Source organism: Clupea harengus, chromosome 15, assembly GCF_900700415.2.
Source record: "Clupea harengus chromosome 15, Ch_v2.0.2, whole genome shotgun sequence".
Classification (NCBI taxonomy): domain Eukaryota; kingdom Metazoa; phylum Chordata; class Actinopteri; order Clupeiformes; family Clupeidae; genus Clupea; species Clupea harengus.
The window spans coordinates 14,192,045-14,199,565 of NC_045166.1; positions in this window are offsets into that span (position 1 = coordinate 14,192,045).

Here is a 7,521-nt window from a genome sequence, read left to right on the forward strand (position 1 = left end):
AGGTATTGTTGGCAATGTTTGGTAAATTAAACATTAAATTAAATTAAAACAATTGATGATGCTATAATTGTACGGTACAAATCGGTAAAAGCATAATGTCATTTTCTGTATGTCTTCTGTAGGTGCTTAGTTGGGTAATATCTGAGACAAACGAATTACATCATCTCTGTTTTAAACCGCTCATGATGTCTTCTCTGTGTGTGTTTGTACTGCTGATTGTGTGTGCTGCCTGATAGGTGGCCTGAGACTCGCTGTGGCTGGGCCTGCCTGTCCTTGGCCAAGGTACAGCTGCTGGATCGACGCGTGATTGCAGGCACCGGTCATTGATCTTTGATTTAAAAAAAGGCTTACTGAGCACCCAGGCTGCCTGTCGAGGGTCTGGTGAAGGCTAAACGTCACATGGCAGTGCAAGAGTCGCCCATGCAGGTAGTAGGGACATCACTATACATCTCTTTTATGTACATTAGACATAGGGACATCAATATGCATCTTTTATAGGTATATTATACAAAGGGCCATCAATATGCATCTCTTGTTCGTACATTATACAAAGGGACGTCAATATGCATCTCTTATACATGTACATTAGACATAGGGACATCATTATACATATCTATTACAGATATCAACATATTAAAATGTGTTGAATAATAATAATAATAGTCTGGGGGGGGGGGGGGGGGGGGCAAACCTTTCTATCTCGGGTGGCCTGACCCTCTTTACCCTCAGCCACTCCCCATGATGCTGCCCATCCATCCTCACACTGAAGAGCAGACAGTGGAAGCTGTAGTTTGTTCAGTAGGATCAGCATGATTAAAACCACAAAAGCATTTAACCTTCTTACCTGATAACGACCCTGACTCAAACTCACTCTACTTAACTCTACTCTTAGAGCCAGAGCAACATGGCTGCTCAAACCACTGTCAGTCTTATCACTCCTCCTGATAGCCTACTCTAGTTTGGTCAGTAGGGTCAGTCTGATCTTATGAGCAATTGTCTCCTCTAAGACAGAATGAAATTAAAAAGTGAGCGTGTCATCTTTGAAGCTTAGTTTCGATTCCTCTCTGCTGTCCTCTAAATTGATTGCTCAGACTTCATGACAGAGCAGATAGATAACTATTGCAACCTGTGTTTCAGCACAGGGACACAGAGAGAGTCATGGAAAATTTGGACACATTTTATTTACATTATTTACACATTTATACACTTTGTTTCAGTAAATCTACGCTTGTAATAGAATGTCATATATACAAGGTACAGTTAATACAGTATAAAATATAACATTACAGAGAACAACCACACATTCACCTACACTTTGTAATTCTACAAAAGATTAGTGTTGAAATTAGGGTTATGTTAAGTTGAGGGTATCAAGGTGCTGTTATACACTAGCAATGATGTGATAGTGTGCACGTAATGACACAACTACCATGGGTTTAGCATATTTCTAGTAACTTCAGCCTCACTTTGCATGTTTTAGGGGGTAAACTTTTCGATCAATGACATATGTCACAAAGACAAATAGTGTGTTTGGCTGATTAGTAATAACCTAAAACTAGGTCTACAGTTGATATTGAGGTTATGTAATGAGTACAGTATCAAAGTGCTGTCCTACACTGATAAGAAGTATGATACTTTGCTTAATGATGTGGTTGTAATATAATATAACCAGGCACTACGCACACAAGTCTGATACATTTCTCACTTTTTTAAACACTTTGAGTGTTTAAAGAAAAGCATTTCAGCAGCAAAATAGTACGTGTCCCATAAATAAAAACCTTATTATTGGTGAAAATCTGGACAAGCCAGTGCCGATGGTCTCCTATAATATGACTCAGTTAGTCACCTTCATATGTGCATCAGTGAGTCTCACTCCTGTTCTAACCTGTTGCACTAAATGCCCTTTGGTGAAATGTGTATGATCTCACTTATAAAGGGACAACAGACTTATGGAAGTAGTAAAGCAAAGATATAACTATCGAAATATTGTCATATTGTCATATTTAGGTTGACTTTTATATATGACACATACTCTGTGTGGCTGTATGGTACATGTCAGAGGTCTCTTGTGATGCAATGCAAGACAGAATATTAATCATTTCCCTTTACTGCGCTGTGTATACATCAGGCAGCATGTCCTGTGTTTGCTTTCCACACAACCACTGCAAACATTTGTAGAGAACATTAAGCACCATCGCTGTGCTTGACCCCAGAGCCTCAGCACACTCTTACTGAGGACATCCTGCACAGGGTGCACCTGTCAATCCCTGTCAATCCACCTCGCTAGTGCTCAAGATCTGAGAGCTGCACTGAGAACATGAATCACAACTGTCCTCTGCACGTTTGAATGCCTGTCAATCAACATCTATCAATGTGCAACAGCACTAAGAACATGAATCACACCTGTCATCTGCACGTTATAATGCCTGTCAACGACTGAGAACAGAAATCCCGGTTTAGTCAGAGTGGTTGGCTGGTGCTGATGATTCAGAGTCAGTGAAGCTTCTGAGTGATGATGGGAGATCACTTCCATTCCTAGTCCAGATCAAATACGAGTGAACCATGGAAACTCAACTAATTTCTCTATGAATGGATGGGTCTGCGGCCTAAGATGCCACGAGGCCACTAAGTACCTGAATAATCACAAACTGGTTTCAGAGGAAATGTTAAGAAAACGTAATGGCACATTTTTTCTGTTTGGGCGTCAGGGACATACGCACAAACTCACAGGGCAGACTGTTCCCAGGTCACAGAGTCACAGGTCCAGACCATAGAACATGAAAAGTTAAAAAGGTCAGTGGGTGCAACCTCTATATACAGAGACCTACAGTTCAACTCAGTACTGTCATAAAGGGCTGTTCCATCTGGAGACGTTACCTAATCAATATCATATCCTTGATTTAAAGATATTGGTCTTTGCAGAGATAAGGATACCATGGAGATAAGAGATGCATGGGAACAAAGCCTACTAAAGCAGATCAGGCCCTGCACCGTTGGATGTAAGGATTGTGCATGTGAGCTCATTAACTGCAAGACTATGGGGCTGTTGGTTTGTCTGCCACCTTTGATTTCTTTGATTCTTGTCTTTGGTAGCCCTTGACATTTGATACCGGAGGGAGAACAGTGGAGAACCCAAAGAGACTGGGATACGATTGGTTTCCTGAAGGTGTAGCATAGCATTGTGTTATGATCTCAGCTGTGGTTGTAAGGATTTTGAATGTGACAGAGTAGAGTGGAGAACCCAAACTGACTGTGGAGAACATTAGAGAACCCAAAATGACTATGATATGGCTGACTTCCTTCAGATGTTTAATTGGCCCATTTCCCAAAATGATTAAAAATGTCTGAAGCCAGATTAAGCAATGGCATTTTACAAAATATATATAATTAATTTGTGACTGAAAGTAAAAACTAATGTGGATTGGGACTCCTGGTTCTCTAAAATACATTGTCATATACAGATAAACAGATAGTGGGTATCCCATCATGTTGTTAGGCATGCCGCGCGGAATGATTTCAGCCATCAGCCTTCTTGCTCTGGCTACAGCAGGAACCGCTTCAGTCAGTGAACAATCACTGGTAGGTAGGAATGATCAACAGCTGGACCTTGTTGAAATTCTGGCTCCTTCTGAATTCTGGAAGTCCTGGCTCTTTCATAGCTATCAGAACATCATTGTATTCATTCGATGTATTGCTTACTGTAGCCTTAATTGATGCTGTTTCATGTCTAACATCGTGATTACTCCTGTTAATGACATGCATGATAGTGAGTTTTAACACATGGACGTCTCAGAAGACTAAGGTTGCATTGTTCATAAATTGCTGTTGGCCAATAAAGGCTGATAAGATATTGTCTGATATGAAGTGTACTCAGATAGTGGTTACTGTACAGGCCGAGTCCAGTCACAGGCTGCAGCTGAGTGCCTTTGCAGGGCGGAGTGTCCGTGTATACTGTACGTGATACAATGTGCCTCACTTAATACAAGGATTGATTTTTTTTAGTTGTTGGGTGTCCTAGCATGTTTACATAAAATGTACAAGCACAATTAACATAAATAAATAAAAACAAACAATAAGTTATAGGTGGTAGCAATGTGGTATAGAAACATATAACAGGTTCATTGTTAATTATTAAACATTAAATATTAGTTATCTGGGACAGGGGGTTCATGTTAGTGTGGAGCTCATGACAGGCTGATACATATTTTGCTGCCAAACAGCAGTCTACAGCAGTCCTCCCTCTCTCCCAGTAGAACTGAGAGTCTGTCCAGATCATTTAGATGTTGGAATTCTGGGAATATTTGTGTTATTTTGTCAAAAATAATAATAAAAGACTTTGGTTATGGTTGCAGTAAATCAGGAAGTGTAGCTCCGTCTCTACTGTTCCCTGGTTACAGAAGGAGCACAGCCTCTCCTCTCTGGGTAGCCAGGTCTGCTAGGTTGTGCTCACTCAGTCTGTATTTAGTTAAAGTTTTCCTCAGTTTTTTATCAGACACTGTGGTCAGGTAGTTTGCCACGGTGTACTGTCTGTTTAGTGATACATATGTTTCTAATTTGTTCTGGGATTTTGTTAGTTTTGCCCAGTGATATATTTTTATTTTTCTTTCATTATGATTTGGTTTGGTCTGATTATCTGAGATCTTGAGTTTTGAGGCTGAGGTCGTCGTTGTGTAATGACCTGGGTGGGTGATGGTTCACCCAGCCTCAGGACAAGTAAGCAGAGGGGACTCCTTTGTGGGTTCAACTCCTGGCAGCATAGGGCTTTGTAGGAAAAGGAGAGTGGGTCACTTGTTTTAATATGATTCCAGAAATTCAGGGCTCGTTTTTGGATCTTAAAATTATAGGGTATTGGCCTAATTCAGCTCTACATGCAGAGTTGGGAGCTTTTCTCTGCACTTGGAGGATACTCTTGCAGAACTGTGTATGTAGTATTTCAATTGCGTGTTTGTCCCATTTTGTCCAATCATGTTGAATTTGTGTACCCCACACCTCGCTGCCATATAGTGCAATTGGTTCAATGATAGATTGGAAAATTTTGAGCCATGTTGTTACTGGTAGTTCAATTTGTATAGATTTTTTGATGGCATAGAAAGCCCTTTTTGCTTTGTCTCTCAATTCATTCACAGCCAAGTTAAAATTACCTGTATTTGAAATTTTTCGTCCTAAATATGTATAATTTGTTGTTTCTTTAATAGGGTTGTTTCCAATTGTGAAAATAGTGTTGTCTCTCTGTGGCCTGGACCTTTTTTGAAAAATTAGTACATTTGTTTTGGTTTGATTTACTGTCAGGGCCCAGGTTTGACAGTATTTGTCTAATTCTGACAGGTGTTGCTGTAACCCCTCTTTTTTGGGAGACAGTAGGACCAGGTCATCAGCATAAAATAGACATTTTATTTCAGTGTCTTGTAGTTTCAGGCCAGGTGCAGGGGAGTTCTCTATTTGTTTTGACAATTCATTTATGTATATATTGAATAATGTGGGGCTAAGGTTACAGCCCTGCCTTACTCCACGTCTCTGAAAGAAAGATTCAGTTATCTTTGTTCCAATTTTAATTGAGCACCTCCCGTTAGTGTACATTGATTTGATCAGATTGTATGTGTTCCCTCCGATACCACTTTCGAGTAATTTTAAGAAAAGGCCGTTGTGCCAGACTGAATCGAAGGCTTTTTGGAAATCCACAAAGCAGGCATACATCTTTGTATTATTTTTGTGTACATAGTTGTCAATTAGTGTGTTTAATGTGAATATATGATCTGTAGTTCTAAATTTGGGTAGGAATCCAATTTGGCTGTTGCTTAATACATTATGTTCTGTGAGGAAGTCTATGATCCTTGAGTTTAGAATGCTACATAAGACCTTCCCTAGACATGAATTTATACAGATTCCACGGTAATTTTGTGGATCTGTCTTGTCTCCACTTTTAAATATGGGACGTATCAGTCCTTCATTCCATATTTCAGGAAAGAAGCCAGCTCTAAGTACTAAATTTAGAAGTTTCAGAATGGCTGATTTGAATTTATTGTCTGTGTGTTTAAGCATCTCATTGAGGATGTCGTCAGGTCCACAGGCTTTTCTACACTTAAAATTTTTCAGTTTTTGATCTAATTCTTTTTTTGTAATGTCATAATCTAATGGGTTCTGGTAGTCCTTAATGATTGTTTCTAATTGGTTCAATTTGTCTTGTAATTGGTCTCGTTTCGGTGTGATATGGGTTTCTTGATATAGATCCTTGAAGTAGTTGATCCATATATCCCCATCTTGAATGGCTAGATCATTATTTGTATTATTATTTTTGTTCAAGGTCCTCCAGTGGTCCCAGAAACTGTTTGAATTTATTGAGTCTTCAATTAGGTTGATTTGGTTTTTGAGGTGGTGCTCTTTCTTAAATCTCAGTTTTTGTTTATATTATTTGACTGTCTCCATCTCTCTCTCTCTCCCTCTCCCTCCCTCTCTCTCTCTCTCTCCCTCTCTCTCTCCCTCTCTCTCTCTCTCTCTCTTTCCCTCTCTCCAAGCGCTCTGTTACTCACACGTATCGGCATATCAATGTTTACCACGTCTGAGAGATGTTGACAGGGCTGTAGTGAGGAGGAGCATAGAGCTGGGGCTTAGAATCTGAACAGGGCCTCAGTCTGAGCCACTATAAAAGGTTGGGCTGTGTATGATCACCAGAGTTATATTTAACAGACACTGAGCAGATAGATAGATAGATAGATAGATAGATAGATAGATAGATAGATAGATAGATAGATAGATAGATAGATAGATACACAAATCACATACACAAAGGGAGAACATGTTCACAAGGAGTGGGGTGGTAACAGATACAAGAGAGCTGCAACACCGTGAGGAGCAGTTCGCTGAATTTGGTGAAAGGTGTATTGGGGTTAGAATTGTGGACTGTTCCTTTGAAAGAGTTAAAGGCATCGTCCTGTCCTGTTCCCTGATCTGAGATGACCCAGGGAAGCTGAATCAGTAAAGGTGTATCTCCTTTCGGTGTGGGTTTCACGAGGTGACCGTCCTCAGAGCTCAGTGTAATTATGTCTATCCTCTGACCTCAGTATAATTATGACTATCCTCTGACCACAAAACTCATCACATGGATATTCGCATGATGTTTCCAACACTGAGTCACACTTTAACAAGCAGAACCCCCCCCCCCCCCCGCTGAGAAATAAGACAACTACCCCCACCCCCGTTCTCTCTGTAACTGAGATAAATATATCTGATGGAGATACTGATGGTCTCCTGTCTGCTCACAGCTGGTGAAGTGTCAGGGGGTGCAAGAGGGGTGAAGGTTGCATAGAAACTGCCAGAGAATCCAAAACGAACCTTGTCTGTCCCTGGACATATGGACAGAAAGAGAAAAACAGACATTAAGAGAGGAGAAATGGACGTTACCCACACGGCTGCTTGTTTGTCTGACAACAACATGTGACACGTGATTTTTTTATTTTTTTTATTCATGTGTTTATCCATTCTATCAATCATTAGGGATTCTGTAGAAAAGGAGGAAAGCCTGTT